Genomic DNA, 14,198 nt, shown 5'->3' on the forward strand with positions numbered 1-14,198 from the left:
TTTCTTTCGGAGGACCTTTAGAGACGAAATAACTCTGATATCAGTGAAAGCAACCAAACCAAGATATTTCCATGGTTAAGTTGAAAGCAATTTAAATACAACGCATCTAATTTGGAACATAGAACTATGAGATCAAAAACATTATTTCAAACGGTGTGACAAATTAGCCAAAACCGGTGTACCAACTATGCTAGAAAAAATTAACTTTCAACATTATATTAGTAGAAACTTCGATCAGTTTTTTCGTCTAGAAATTCCCAAAATTGATGCATTTAGAATAGTTTGAAAAAAATCCCATTAAAACGGTAGCTACAAAAAGCATTAAACGCGTGACTTCAAATTTGATGTGTACATTCAGCGCAAATGTCATTATCGTGGGTACCAGAACGTCAAAATGTTTTGTGTTTATAAGTTAATAGCTCAGGAAAATTCCCACCATTGTGTTGATTTTCAATATATTTTTTCTTTGTTGTACCGACTGCAGCCACATCTATAGTGATTTATTCATTATTATTCGTTTGTTTTGTTTAGATTTTAAAAGAAAAAAAAATGGCGAATGTACATAATTATTTACCTAATCACTTTTACTTAAAACTTATAACAAACAATCTCAACTGTATTTTTTTTGCTTGAATAAGCTGTAAACAAAAAATTGACATTAACATGATTAATCCCCAAAAAGGGTAAAATATCCAATTCTAGGTTAGAAGGCTCCCTTAACACATCTTTCTAAAAAAGGATTCAATATCTATCTATGATATCTACTCATATCTTGACTTTATTTAAGAAATATCTTCATTTTTGTTAGTGTTAATGTTGTTTTAACTTTAGGTAGAGTGCTTTTCAACGAGAGGTACACGTCTATAAACTTGCGCAGAAATCTGTTTCGGTCTATGGTGGCGTGGCTTACCTAGACAGTAGCGGCGTTAGTTTGTACTTTTTAGGGAATTTCATTCCAACAGGCGCTTTATCTCCATTTTGTCGCAAATCACAGCCAGGTTATTGTTCTTTACCGTCTTCTTTTTTATATCATACAACTCCCGGTTGTGAAAATCTGATATTTTCTGTGTTATGAAAGTAAGAACGAAAATAAAACTAGACTACGCCAATGCACTCGATTTTGGATCGCCCTTCCCCTACATCTGGCGCATCTCGGTAGCCACGCCTGTGTACCTCTCGTTGAAATGCACTCTAACCGTGTAGCATTTCCAAAAATATGACCTCTACATCTACCTAACATCTGCAGTTATTTTCTTCATAATTTGTGGAAGGTACATTATACTAGACCCAAAACTCTAACGTTTTATGATAGTCAATACTAATAACGAGGGGATTAGTATCTGACACCTTCTAGTGCCCGTCTGTTTATTTACGTGTATTACCTGATTCTTTGTTAAGCTGTTGAACTTCATAACGTTTGCCAGTCATAAAACGTTAAAGTTTTGGTCCACTAGAAATCGAATATCTTATTTGGCCAAAACGTAACATTTTCTTTAAAAATCAATTTTTCTGTCTTTGCCCGCAAAATGTTTCTGTCCGAGAGGGCGTTGTGAAAAAATGCTCCTCTAAAAAGAATATCACACCGTCAAAAAATTTTAGAATCACTGATTTAGACCAATTCTCTGTTCATTCAACAATACAATTAAAAGTGAAACGTGATTTCATTTATTTCTCATTAGCAAATGAATTGTCATTTTATTTAGTGATTTACATCATTTGATACATCTAAACTTTAGTTAAAACTCTAATTTAAAATAATTTCGCTCCATCCAGTGGTTCTAATATTTACATATTTCCTTTTACTTGCACCACGTCCACATCAATTTATCTAACAATTAATTGCAAGAAACCGACATATGTTTACATTTGATAAGCTAATATTTTTCAATATTTCGCGTGATACATTTTTATCGAATGGGGTCAGTACCAGCAACAGAGACTGAATTTAAAGGTCACAGATTTGAAATGTGGGTCAGTTCTGTGTTCAATATGCGTTGATCATTATTGTATTCAAAATTACCGAAAAATGCCAGTAAATGTCATCAATTCACCATCTACTTTATTATAATCCGTGCACCTAAATTCGCTCCTAAAGCTAGACAATGCCTCTTTGAAAACCATTGTTAAAAGTTTCCGTGTTTGGACAAATAAATTCCCCCTACTGTTTGAATCTGGGACTGAGGCACATTTCATAGGTACATTTTGAATCATCTCTTGTTAATAATGGATTGGAAATTCTACATTCGTAATATCTTTCTACGTAAAATGGTAAAAAGCAGAACCACGAAAACACCATTTTAATATACCTTGACGATTTTACTGCACACTGCGATAATAGATAAATTTTAATTATCGTGAAGTCCCAAGTCACGTATTTACTGCCAACTGCAATGAAAAATAATTGTTCGTTTTGCATCGTTTGAAGAGGTAAAACACAAAAAGATTACTACAAGCTATATTTGGTATTTGTTATGTAGGTAGATGGGTACAAATATACAATTGAAGGCCAATGGATTTCCTAACTGTTATTGTTTCTGCTCATCCATCCATTTATTTGACATTATTTGCGGAAGAATAGGAAGTGCAGCGGCGCTCTGGTTGATATCATCTAGTAAACAATTTTGTTCGCACCAGAACAAAAAAAATATATTTTCAAGAAGAATTAGCTAGGCTGTAGAACTATCACCAATCCTGACACTTTCATAATTGTTGGGTAACATATCCAATGATTTGAAATCAAACAAACAATAATTGTGAAACGAGTCTGGTGTACTTGACACAAGTACACTAAGTAAACATTAGAGGAAGGTAATAGAAAAAATTATTTTCATTAACGATATTGTTATTGTGACACTAGAAATAGCACAACTATTGAACGATTGTTGCGTTATCGAGTAAAAATCGCACCGCCTTTTATAAAACGTCGTTGACGTTATTGTGGCGAGATGGCTCAAAACACAAAGCAGTGGATGTACATGAAGCGATTTTCATTAATGCAAGACAGCGGCGGGTGCATTGTTTGAATTTCTAAACGTAGAAAATGGAAGCTTTTCCGCCGATTTAAAGCGTGATAGTAACCATTGTCTTTAGTCAAGCACTGCAACAGTTGATTGCTGTTAAGTTCCCCATTCTTCGTCAGAGTTCATTGCAAAATGTGAGGTACATTTTCATTCTGTTAGTGCAGCGTGGTGAAGGTATCCACTGGTGGATCTTTGAAAACCGAAACTGGATGAGATAAGTCAGAAGAAAGTACTTTCTAGTTCTGCACACAATAAAACGATAAATTAGTTTAATTAATTTTCTGCATGGAAACACGAAGAGAAAGACAATTACAGATGATTCAAACGTGGCACAGTGAAAAAGCGCAATTCATTTCAGATATGCAAACATTTGAACAATAAATTGTGCTCAAAAGATTACATAATTGTGTATTCACAGCAACTTAAAATTCTTCGCAGGTCCAGATATAATTTTAATATGTAAACTGGAAAATCAAAGTACATTTCAGATGCAAAAATACTTTGTAAGATTTTAACATAAGGTATACAGTAACAGTAAAAGGTTTTTGTAAATGTAACTCTTGAGTGGTTTGCAGCTTGTAGAATTTTATCTGTGAGTAGGAGTAAATTATTTTCAGCTTCCTAATAATGCTGACAAATTATGTCTGACACGGTAGTAAAATTTTATTAAAAGTGTTGTAATATGCAACAACAGAAATAATGACTGTAATTTCATTTATTTCATTCATTTAACCTGCTTAAAATACCTAAGTGGTAATAAAACTAAAATGGGAAATTCTATATTATCTGGGAAAAAACAATAATTTTATTTTTGAAATGAATATTGGAAAATAGCGTATTAATGACAAGAGACTAAAGTGCTTTTTTGAGTGTAAGTGTATTGTACTAGAGCAGCAAGGGCAATAATTACACGAGTAATACCGTAATATCATTCCATTATGTGATGTGTTAAAATATACCTTAAGTTTCATTTCATCAAGAAAATTTGACAAAGAGAATATTTTTTTTGAACTAAGACGTGACGACAGGCTTCGAGGACATGGGCTAACTTTGACCACTGCACAATACATATAGAGCAACTGTCAGGCAAAATTTCTTATCTGTGCGCATTATTAACCACTGGAATATGCTTCTTATTGAGTCTGAAAGTGTAAATATATTTAAGAATCGCTTGGATGATCATTTCGGCTGGTAATATCAATTTTCTTTATCTTTGAGTAATATAGCTTTATAAGCTCTACTCATATTTGGTAGTAATAATAATAATTATGAGATTATAACAATTAATGTTATAATACATGTTATAGGTTATGCCCGTTTCACACTACAACACATTTCATTGTGTCAAATAATGACGACCAAAATTTAACGCTCGTTATTGCACAAAATTCAAACCTCAGCATTTACTGTATCAACAATTTCTTCAGGTTCTTCTGCAGAAAAGTCTTCGACATCCGTCTTTTACCAAAGAAATTTGTCTACATAAGTTTTCACGGTTGTTAAGGATTTTTTAAAATTTTACGTTGTTATATGTGAATTCAACTAAATACTAAAACTTGGAATGCTGAAAATAATATTGTAATGTAAACTTAAAAGAATAATATATGTATTATACATATTTTATAAGACGGTATATTGTCGCACGCGGGTTTAAGGTAGCAAGTGTAACAAAACGTCTTATAAAACCAGTGTAATACAGTATTTTTTCTACTTTGCTCTGTTAGTTTTATGAAAATTTCTGTTTGAATGAAATTTCATTTCACATGGGGGATTTTTTGTCTATGATGTTTGGGTTGATACTTCTATTCAGATTGTTATTTTTGCAATATGATATCACTTAATACATGACATTTTTTTCCCCCAAAAACAGTACCTTAATAGCCTCCATCAAAACACTGTTTTTGGTGTTTTAATAGTCATTAAAGACGCAAAGTAGAAAAAATGTATTAAATATAGGTATCATAGATCTACATTTTTTAATACAAATACATATTGTGACACCAAAAGGGGTTTTATGAAGTTCCTCATAACCTTCTTAATACAAAAACAGAATATAGCCTAAGGGAGTCCGTTTCGGCTCAGGGACGCGAGGGTCGTGGGTTCGATTCCTACCCAGGGCAAAAAAAAAAAAAATAGCTATATTCTGTCTCGTGATTCGGAAGTCACGTTAAGCCATTGGTCCCGGTCTATCCAGTTGGTCATCATGCCCCTCATAGATTTGTAAAACCAGTCCTAGACTGTGTAACAAATTTTTTTTTTTATATTGTTATTGGTTTACTGATACATAAGTATCTGTAACATCAATTGAAATATTAAAACACTGAGTAATCCTTTAGGTAATTTTTATTAATAATAATCATGATAAACTAACATATTTTCTTTAAAGACTTAATCGTCTATCTATAGAATTTTTTCTCATGTTCTTAGTAAGTACCAGGATTTTAATAAATCTACACGTTAATATTTACAAATAATTATGTAATCTTAATTGCAGCTGAATCATGTCATTATTTATCCTATAGACCCATGTATAAAAAGTGTATAAAAAGAAAAAACACTGTTTGCCAAAAAGTAAGAGACAACCCAGAAGAAACTGAAATACAAATTTAAAATTTTCACAATTTCGTTAAAAGAACATTTGAGACAAAAATGTTTTTATTGCAATCAGCAAAAGAACAAGAAAAAAGATTATTCTTAAACGATTCCACTCATTTATACATAGTGGCATGCTGGAAATAAATTTCATATTGTGGTACTTACTTCATTTCAGGCAATTTCAGTTTTACATCGGAGGTCTTCTAGATTGTGCGGAAAGTTTGAATAGGCGCTCCAGTTTGCGTCTCATCACGTCCCACATGTTTTCAATTGGTGAAAAGTCTGGAGATCTCAAAGGCCAGAGTAGAACGTTAATCACGTTTTCCTTGGAGATCCTTCTTGAGAAATGGTGGCAGAAAGACAAAAAACTTCAGTGTATTAAATTGTCAAGGATAAATAGCAAAAGTGAGTAGATGCAGATAATATCCCACACGATAATACGTGGTGTTAATCCACTATGGCGTTTTTTGGAGAAGTCTTTGTGTACTGGCAGACCTCCATTAGATTATATTAGATTAGATATGTTGCTACGATGCTTCAATACATCGGGAAGCCTCGAGAGTGTTTCTTGTAGCCGGTAACAGAGGATGTCTTTTCCTTGATCGTTTTTTAAATTTTGGCCGTTACGTGTAACAAAATGCCATCTTTCAAAGTCAAACGAAGTTGATGATATGATTCATTTCGACAAACTCGTGACAAAAAAAATGAATGTAAGGGAACTTCTCGTTATGAATGAAAGTTAGAAAAATTAAAAAAAAAAAAACGATTAAACCTGGTACACTCGTAGGTTATCAACTGAAATAACTCACAATTTCCTTACTCCCATTATTGATCATTTATCTCTGTTAATGAGACTAACAAACTGTTAAAATTCCAAAGTCGATTTTCAGTTTCTTCTGGTTGCGTTGCTGTTTTTTGGCGAGCAGTGTGTAACATCTTAACTGCACTTCTTATAGCTACAATTAAATAATTCATTATTTATCATTGTTTGCATCAACGAACAATATTAAACGTTGTTTGTTTATAAAATACAAATAATACATATACAATACAGTGTCTCAGAATCCGCTCCCTAGAGAAAAAAAGAAGGAATCTCCAAAAAAGGACAAATAAATAATCCCAAAGAAAAATGTTTCTAGCTTGAACGGTATTCAGAAAAGAACATTTATTTCGACGAATCAAAGCGTTTTGAGCTGGATGTCTCGTAATTGTTGCTAGGATGTTATTACGTTTTCAATAAACTGACCGCAGACCGACTATGAAACTTTTGAGAAACGTCAGTGTCAAAATTTCATTTAAATCCATTTTTCTAATTTTGACATATAAAGTGACACTTTTCAGAATTAATTGACGTTTGGAAACGTCACACTTTTCGTAACTGGTTAGGAAAAATGTATTGTATCATCAATTTGACACTGTCATATTTTTTGTTTTTAAGCAAAATAACCGTGCCTACTTACCTACTTGATATTTTAACACGATAATAATTTCAACTATCCCACCTCCACCCGGCGGCACGGCAATTTTGCCGGAGTACATACACTATTACGGATATTACTATCAAGTAATAGTGCAGTGCTTATCAACATAATTACCGGCGTCTCGCCTCCGCATTATGACTTTGTTGTGTATTATGTTCTGTGTCAATGTTAAGGAACTTCCTCACGATGTGACATGAGTATAATAATATACCTTTTGAATTTCAACTACCAATGTGTTATCTAAATCCAGAATTTTTAAATTTTTAAAAAGAGATTGCGGTACTATTCCCGTTGCTGAAATTACAAGTGGTAAAATCGAAATTTTTTCTAAACACCAAAGATTTCTCATAGCAGCGGACAGCTCTAAATATTTATTAATTTTTGTGTTATATGTCTGTGTTATATTATGTGAATTTGGAACAGCTATATCTAAAAGATATGCTTGCTTTTGTTGCTTATTCAAAATTATAATGTCTGGTCTGTTATGCTTAATATGAATGTCAGTTAAAATTGTTCTATCAAAATATAACTTGTAACTGTCATTTTCCAAACAACTTTCTGGTGTATAACTATAATGTGGTTGTGTATTCTTTAATAAATTGAATTTAACAGCTAAATTCATGTGTATAATTTTAGCGAATATATCGTGTCGTTTTTTATATTCGCTTTGAGCCAAAACGGTGCAAGAAGAAATAATGTGTTCAATTGTTTCCCCTTCAGTTCCGCAAATCCTACATTTATCAATTATCGATTGTAAACCGCATATGTGTTTTTTATAATTTCTTGTATTTATAACACGATCTTGTATTGCAAATATAAAACCCTCCGTCTCAGGGTGAATATTTGATTTCTTAAGCCATGCATGAGAGGCCTGAATATTAACTTCTGGTTGTTCCAGTTCTTTAAAGTATCTCCCATGTAAAGACTTCTGTTTTATATTTGCTATTGTGTCAGGTATATTTGGCTTAACAATGTCTGAAATTATATTATCACTTAAATTTAAAGGTGTGTAGCCTTTATCGGCTGAAACCAAAGCATTGAAAAAGGTGTTATCACGAGCTCTATTGAGGAAATAATTTTTTAGTGAAGCAATTTGATTTTTTAGCAGTATTTCTAGATTTGAAAAACCCCTACCACCGTTTTCGCGTGGTAAATTAAATCTTTCAATAGCAGATTTAGGATGGTGTTTACTAAATTTAGTAAAAAGAACTCTAGTTTTAATGTTTATGTTCTGTAAATTAGTTTTGGACCATTTTATAACACCGAAAGAATAGGTCAGTAATGGAACAGCATATGTATTAACTGCTTTAATTAAATTATTACCGTTTAATTTTGATTTTAAAATAGATTTAATTCTTAAATAAAATTGCTTTTCTAAATTTTCTTTTATAATTGAGTGTTGAATATGATTTGATTGATTAATACCTAAATATTTATAAAATTCTCCTTTATTTAAATTTATTATTAATGAAATTCATTACTTCGTTTAACGTTTGAAGAATCTTTTTTTTGTCAAAATTAGAAAAAATCTTGTATGTAACACGTTAGGAAATGCAATTTTGTGTAACTCGTGTGATTTTGCGGGATCTCGCTGCACTCGTCCCGCAAATATTCCACTCGTTACACAAAATAACGCATTTCCTAACTGGTTACATAAATAGCTATTATGACATCTGCTTTAACTTAACATGTTGATGTTGATAGTTTGGCAGGAATATCATTCTGACAGTGTGATAATATACGCTTAGCAACCGATTCTATTCACATTAACACCTGGGGTTCCCTTTTTGGAATTAGTGGATCTTAGACATCTCACAACTATGTTATGCAAGCCATTAATTTTTCTTCGTTTGCATTCTTAGGATCTAGATTGTCGTCGGCATTGGTTAGTTTTCTCTGGGGTGCGGGTACTGGGACACCTGTATGTTAAAAATGCATCAAAGATAACTGGAAAAATTAGGACAACCTACCATAATGACAGGGATTAATCAAAAACGCTTGTTTATTTATTTTTTGTTCGACACTGTCAAAATTTGAGAATTTTCTCCTGTGTGAATCGATTTTGATAAATGACACAATTTGTCAAAACGAAAAGTCAAGCTAATTTTAAAGATTTTAAGCGATTTGGAGCCTTTAAGGGGCTCATCGAACAAAAAAAACGTTGGATTTAACTCGTTCGTGTGTAAATTGGTCTTTTTTTGGCATGAGTGGGCCAATTTAAAAGGCGAGTGAAACGTTAAAAAAACTACTATTTTCAACACTAATTATCATTATCTTGTAGTTTTAAACGTCAGTATCCAGTACAAAAATTGTTCATTATAAAATAAATAATATACAAACTGCTTGTGTAATAAATCATACAATTAAAAAATTAATAATGATTCAAAGTGCTCTAATTTAAAACAGGATTGTTTAAAAGAGTGCAATATACGAACCAATTACCAATTGTACTGTCGCGAGCAAAAAATTCTGGTCGTCAATGTCATTTCAAAATTTGGTTAGATTGTCACAAATTAAAAATTTTTCCGTCTGATTTTGCCCACGTCAACAAAGTGTCAAAAAATCAAATAATTAATGTCATACAACATGATGATAGGTTATGATATTTACGATCGTTTTACAATGGAGCATTTTCCCTTGCGTCAAAACATGATTTTGACGACCAATTTTTTTTGCTCGCGACAGTACATTACCATAATAAATTATTATTTTATGTTGAAAAAATGACAACTTCTTTTTGAAAATTTTAATCACTAACCGCTTATCTTTTATTTTTTCTAAACTAAAATTATTATCGCCAGCTTGTCGAGACTTGGAGACCCAACAATAAGAACTCATTTCCAGGTATTTATTAAGGAGTTGACTTATGATCCTTCCTACTCAAAATTTCGATAACTTTAAAAGGGTACTTCATTTTTTTGATAAACAATAGATGTCATTTTACTTATGTTATTGTTATACGAGTACGATACCTATGATGCAGTTCTAAACATTTGGCAATCTTGTTCTTTTGATAAGATAAATCCAACTAAAATTTCATTGTTTGAAAGATGGTTTCCTTTTTTCGAAGTCTTTTTAGGTGTTTTTAACACAGAAAGCACCCCTGAACAGAAAGTGTCAAAGAAAGAATGTAAGGCAGAAAAGCAAAATAATCTTGAATTAAAATTTTGTAAGTTAATAAATGAGTCAGGGACGGATAGGTAATTCGCACTTGTGATGTTGAACCTTTGTCGAAGTAATGCTTCAACGCCCGAAGAACTTGAAATTCACGCCCGTCGCGAACTTACAAACAATAAATTATGTAAAGTAATTGGCACTGTTAAAGTGGAGGTCGTCAGGAACTGTTTCCATCCCAGCCATCGACATTGTAACGCAAAATTGCAACAAAACAGGTATAAATAGGTGCAGTTGATTTAAGCAAATTTGTCAGGATTGACCACAGGTGTATCCTTGAATCTAAGACATGTCCAACACTCTAAAATCCGCAAGACTGGATTCAAGGTTACTTTCAATTTTTTTTCATTTTCTAAAAATTCGCATTCGTTTTGTTGTTGCTGGCACATTGATCGCGAAGAATCTGCCGACGCCATTACCTGTCACATTGAAATGCCGTTTTAATTGCCAGAAATATGATTGAATCGAAAAACCCCCGATTCCAAGTGGTCGTGAATCATACAGGATCGCGAATAGCAAGGTCATTGCCTCAACCGATTTGGTTTTGTTTTCTTGGAAATTTACACAACAGCTTTCTACCAGGATATCAAATCGAGATGCGAGTGTAAGGAAAAAATTGCGTATGGAAAAATAGTGACGTGATGACACTCATAGAAAATCTCCCCGAAGGCTAAGAACTATGTTTGTTGGTACTTACGGAACACCCAGGCAAAAGTTTGTTCTGACGGTAGTACTTATTAACCGGAAACTTTGTATGGAAATGCAAACATCACTGCCCATTCGTTTTCTCATCCCAAGAACACTAAGATTTCGATCGTTCAATAAAAAACTAAAAGCAACAGTGTGGTCTAATCTAGTAGATTTGCCTTTATTTGGTACCGTATTAGTGCTGCAATAAGTTGATGTACCTAATTCTCACACCACCTCTGCTTTCTTGAGGTTCAATTGCGTCCTTCCTTTTTTGCAAAGTTGTGGGCTTTACTCTAATGACATCATTCATACATCTACATACAAGCTTCCGCCTATAACTTGCAATTATATAATAAAATGAAGACATAAACATTTTCACGAGGTTTTAAATTAGTATCACTCCAAAATAAAACGTACAAATCAAAAGACAACTTCTGTGCAATGCACATATTGATTTTTGCTGTATCTATGACGACCTTTGGTAAATACGAGTATGTAAGTGTGATAAAATCTGTCCAAGTTTTATCTTTTAAAAATAAATCTCAAGTACCTACAATGCTATTATTTCAAGTTCCGTCTTCCTTCCACATAATGTTTGAAGATCCAGTCTGAGCACCGCACGTCAGATTATGTTAAAATATTTGAGTAATTTTTACTTGTTCATTAAAATATTCTAGCCGATTAATTAGTTCAAAAACTATGACTTTCTAATCGTTATTAAGATTATAAAATGCATTACACTTTGTTAAGGCAGAAAAAAACAAAAGTTAATTATCAAATATATTATAAAACCGGTACAGAAAACTTCGCTTGACCTGACTTAACATTAATTAAGTAAACTAGTTTAGCAACTCGTTCCACAGCTACGCCTCTAATAAATTGAATTATTTGGAAGTCAATAGTATCGTTTAAATTCCTATTTCTTTATTATCGTCATTTACAGTTAAAGCAGACAAAACGTCGTCTGTCACAACTACAGTGTGGAATAAAATTATTTACATCTAGTTACCTTTGCATTACCCTTGTAAAGATACGAAATGCCGCTCTACAAAAAAAAGAAAGCCTAACCTCAAAATATTCCAAAATTCCAAATGTAATTTATTGCGAAGGGATGATATGAAAGCAAAGTAGAGATTGAAATTAAAAACGAGCTAACTAAAGCAAGTCACAGCTAGTGTTGAAAGTGGCCACCAACGTCTGTTAATTCGATTTAGTAAATTGTAACAATTGTCAATTCGATTGATGACATTTATTGACAGAACTAATAGTTCGGCACTTCAAAAAAAAAGTAGAGCGGTACAGGAAAATTTACATGTGCAAAAATTCCAAAGGTAACTAGATGTAAATCATTTTATTCCACACTGTATAATTAATACTAACATGAATAAGTGGTTCTTTTAACGAAAACATAAAATAGAAATTGAATTAGCATAGAGGTATTTTCATATTTGGTGGCGGAAACAAAAGACTGAGAAATGTCACAAAATTTTATTGTCAGTGTCAAATTTCTCATAAACGCCGTAAAAAGGAATGTCTTGATAAATTTAAATTTTCGCTAAATAGATTGAAAAAATAAATTCGAAGGAAACCAATTTTTGTCAGTGCTTCAAAAGGAAAAGTTATTCTCATATAATCAAACGTATTACAAATTATGTCTCTAGTTCGACGATTAATAACTTTCTTATTGCCAATTTGCTGCATTTCTATCGAAATCACGAACGTCTTTGAGAAATTTGACACTGACAATAAAATTTTGTGACATTTCTCAGTCTTTTGTTTTTTAAATGTAAAAAACAGCAACTTTAATGACATAAAGCGGCTCATGTTCTGATTTTACTAGTTTAAGGGACTATTTTAGGCGCCCATTTCCGACTTTTTATTTGCCTAAAATCCGGGCCCTAGTTAATAATAATAATAATAATAATGACTTTATTAAGAAAAAAGAAAAAAACATTTTTTTTTATTTATTTAACGGCAAAAAAACAAACCATTTACCATTTATAATATACTCCTAATATGGTTCTTTGTTTAAGAACCTTTCAAAATCATTAGTACAACTTTCATTGTTTGCTTCTTGCCCATCTCCACAATTATGTTGGTTGCATAAGTTAACCAATACTTTTTTTTTTATTTATACGGTTGGCTTCAAAAAAAAAAACGGGAACTGTCAGAAGAAGTTCTGTCAGATTTTATTAAATTTTTATAGTTTGAAACGGCCTTTTAGAATTTAGGTTAAAAAACTGCACTTATGTGTCAGAAATACTACTGTCAAACAGACACAAATTGACATAAACTGACAAATTAAATTTTCAATTCACATTAGGTCAAATTTCATTTCCCGTTTTTTTTGAAGCCAACTGTACCATTATGCTTATCGCAATAATATCCATTCAACAATTTTGTATTCATTGATAAGTTTTATTAGGTATGTGTATAGTAGGTACATATTTTTAATTAAAATGAATTAAAGGTAAAATTCTGTAACTTATCATTTTCGTTTACTATTGTAGTATTAAGAACATTTTTCGAAGGAAATATATTCCACTACCAGCGTAACATTAAAATATAGATAGATGTATACTGCGCCAAAAAATTGTCACAACACATATTAATAATATTATATCAATATTATGTCAGGACGTTTACGTTTGTGCAGATATCTTTTCTAATTATGAAACAGACAATATTTTCGAAATTCGATGTGTTGCGACAATTTTTTGGCGCAGCGTAATAACAAAGTAAAATGGCACGATAAAATACCGGATATCAAAAATTATTATCTTGGTCAAAGGTGGTCATGGATTTTCAAATAATTGTCGAAGCATTTTTTGATTGTCAAAATCTGTCAAACAGTTTTATTTTTTATTATTTTTTACCACACTTTGCAGTAATGCCGAAGGATTTTTATGCATGCCTTACAAATTGTGTTGGTGTGTTTCGCGAAACCTGGTTCTGTGACTCTTAAAAAAGTGCTGGTAGGCCAATCGTTCGTACCGAAGAAATTGTCACACGAAATAAATTGAGACGGACGTTTTTCAATCCATGACTACCTTTAACCAAGATAATTTTTGATATTCTACATCCGTTGTAAAAATAGTAGTTTATTGATTGTCTCTTGCTAAATTTGTACTGTAAATTTAAGTCAACATTAATTTCATTTTAAATAATTGGGCTACGATTTTACCAATTAATATTACAGATAGATCATGGAAGCTTTTAAGTTTTAGAGGAATGAATT

At 32.0% G+C, this 14,198-nt stretch overlaps 1 protein-coding gene across 1 annotated transcript in view; it reads right to left on the reverse strand.

Moving 5' to 3' along the window:
- LOC138124041 (zinc transporter ZIP1-like) overlaps positions 1-11,109 on the reverse strand; it is a 29,247-nt gene extending 18,138 nt beyond the window's left edge. The window contains exon 1 of the mRNA XM_069038965.1: positions 10,968-11,109. The gene's annotated coding sequence lies outside the window, so the exon portion shown is untranslated. The remainder of the gene's footprint in view (positions 1-10,967) is intronic.
- Positions 11,110-14,198: the final 3,089 nt, after the last annotated feature.

The sequence above is a fragment of the Tenebrio molitor genome, chromosome 1, assembly GCF_963966145.1.
Source record: "Tenebrio molitor chromosome 1, icTenMoli1.1, whole genome shotgun sequence".
In the NCBI taxonomy this organism is placed as follows: Eukaryota; Metazoa; Arthropoda; class Insecta; order Coleoptera; family Tenebrionidae; genus Tenebrio; species Tenebrio molitor.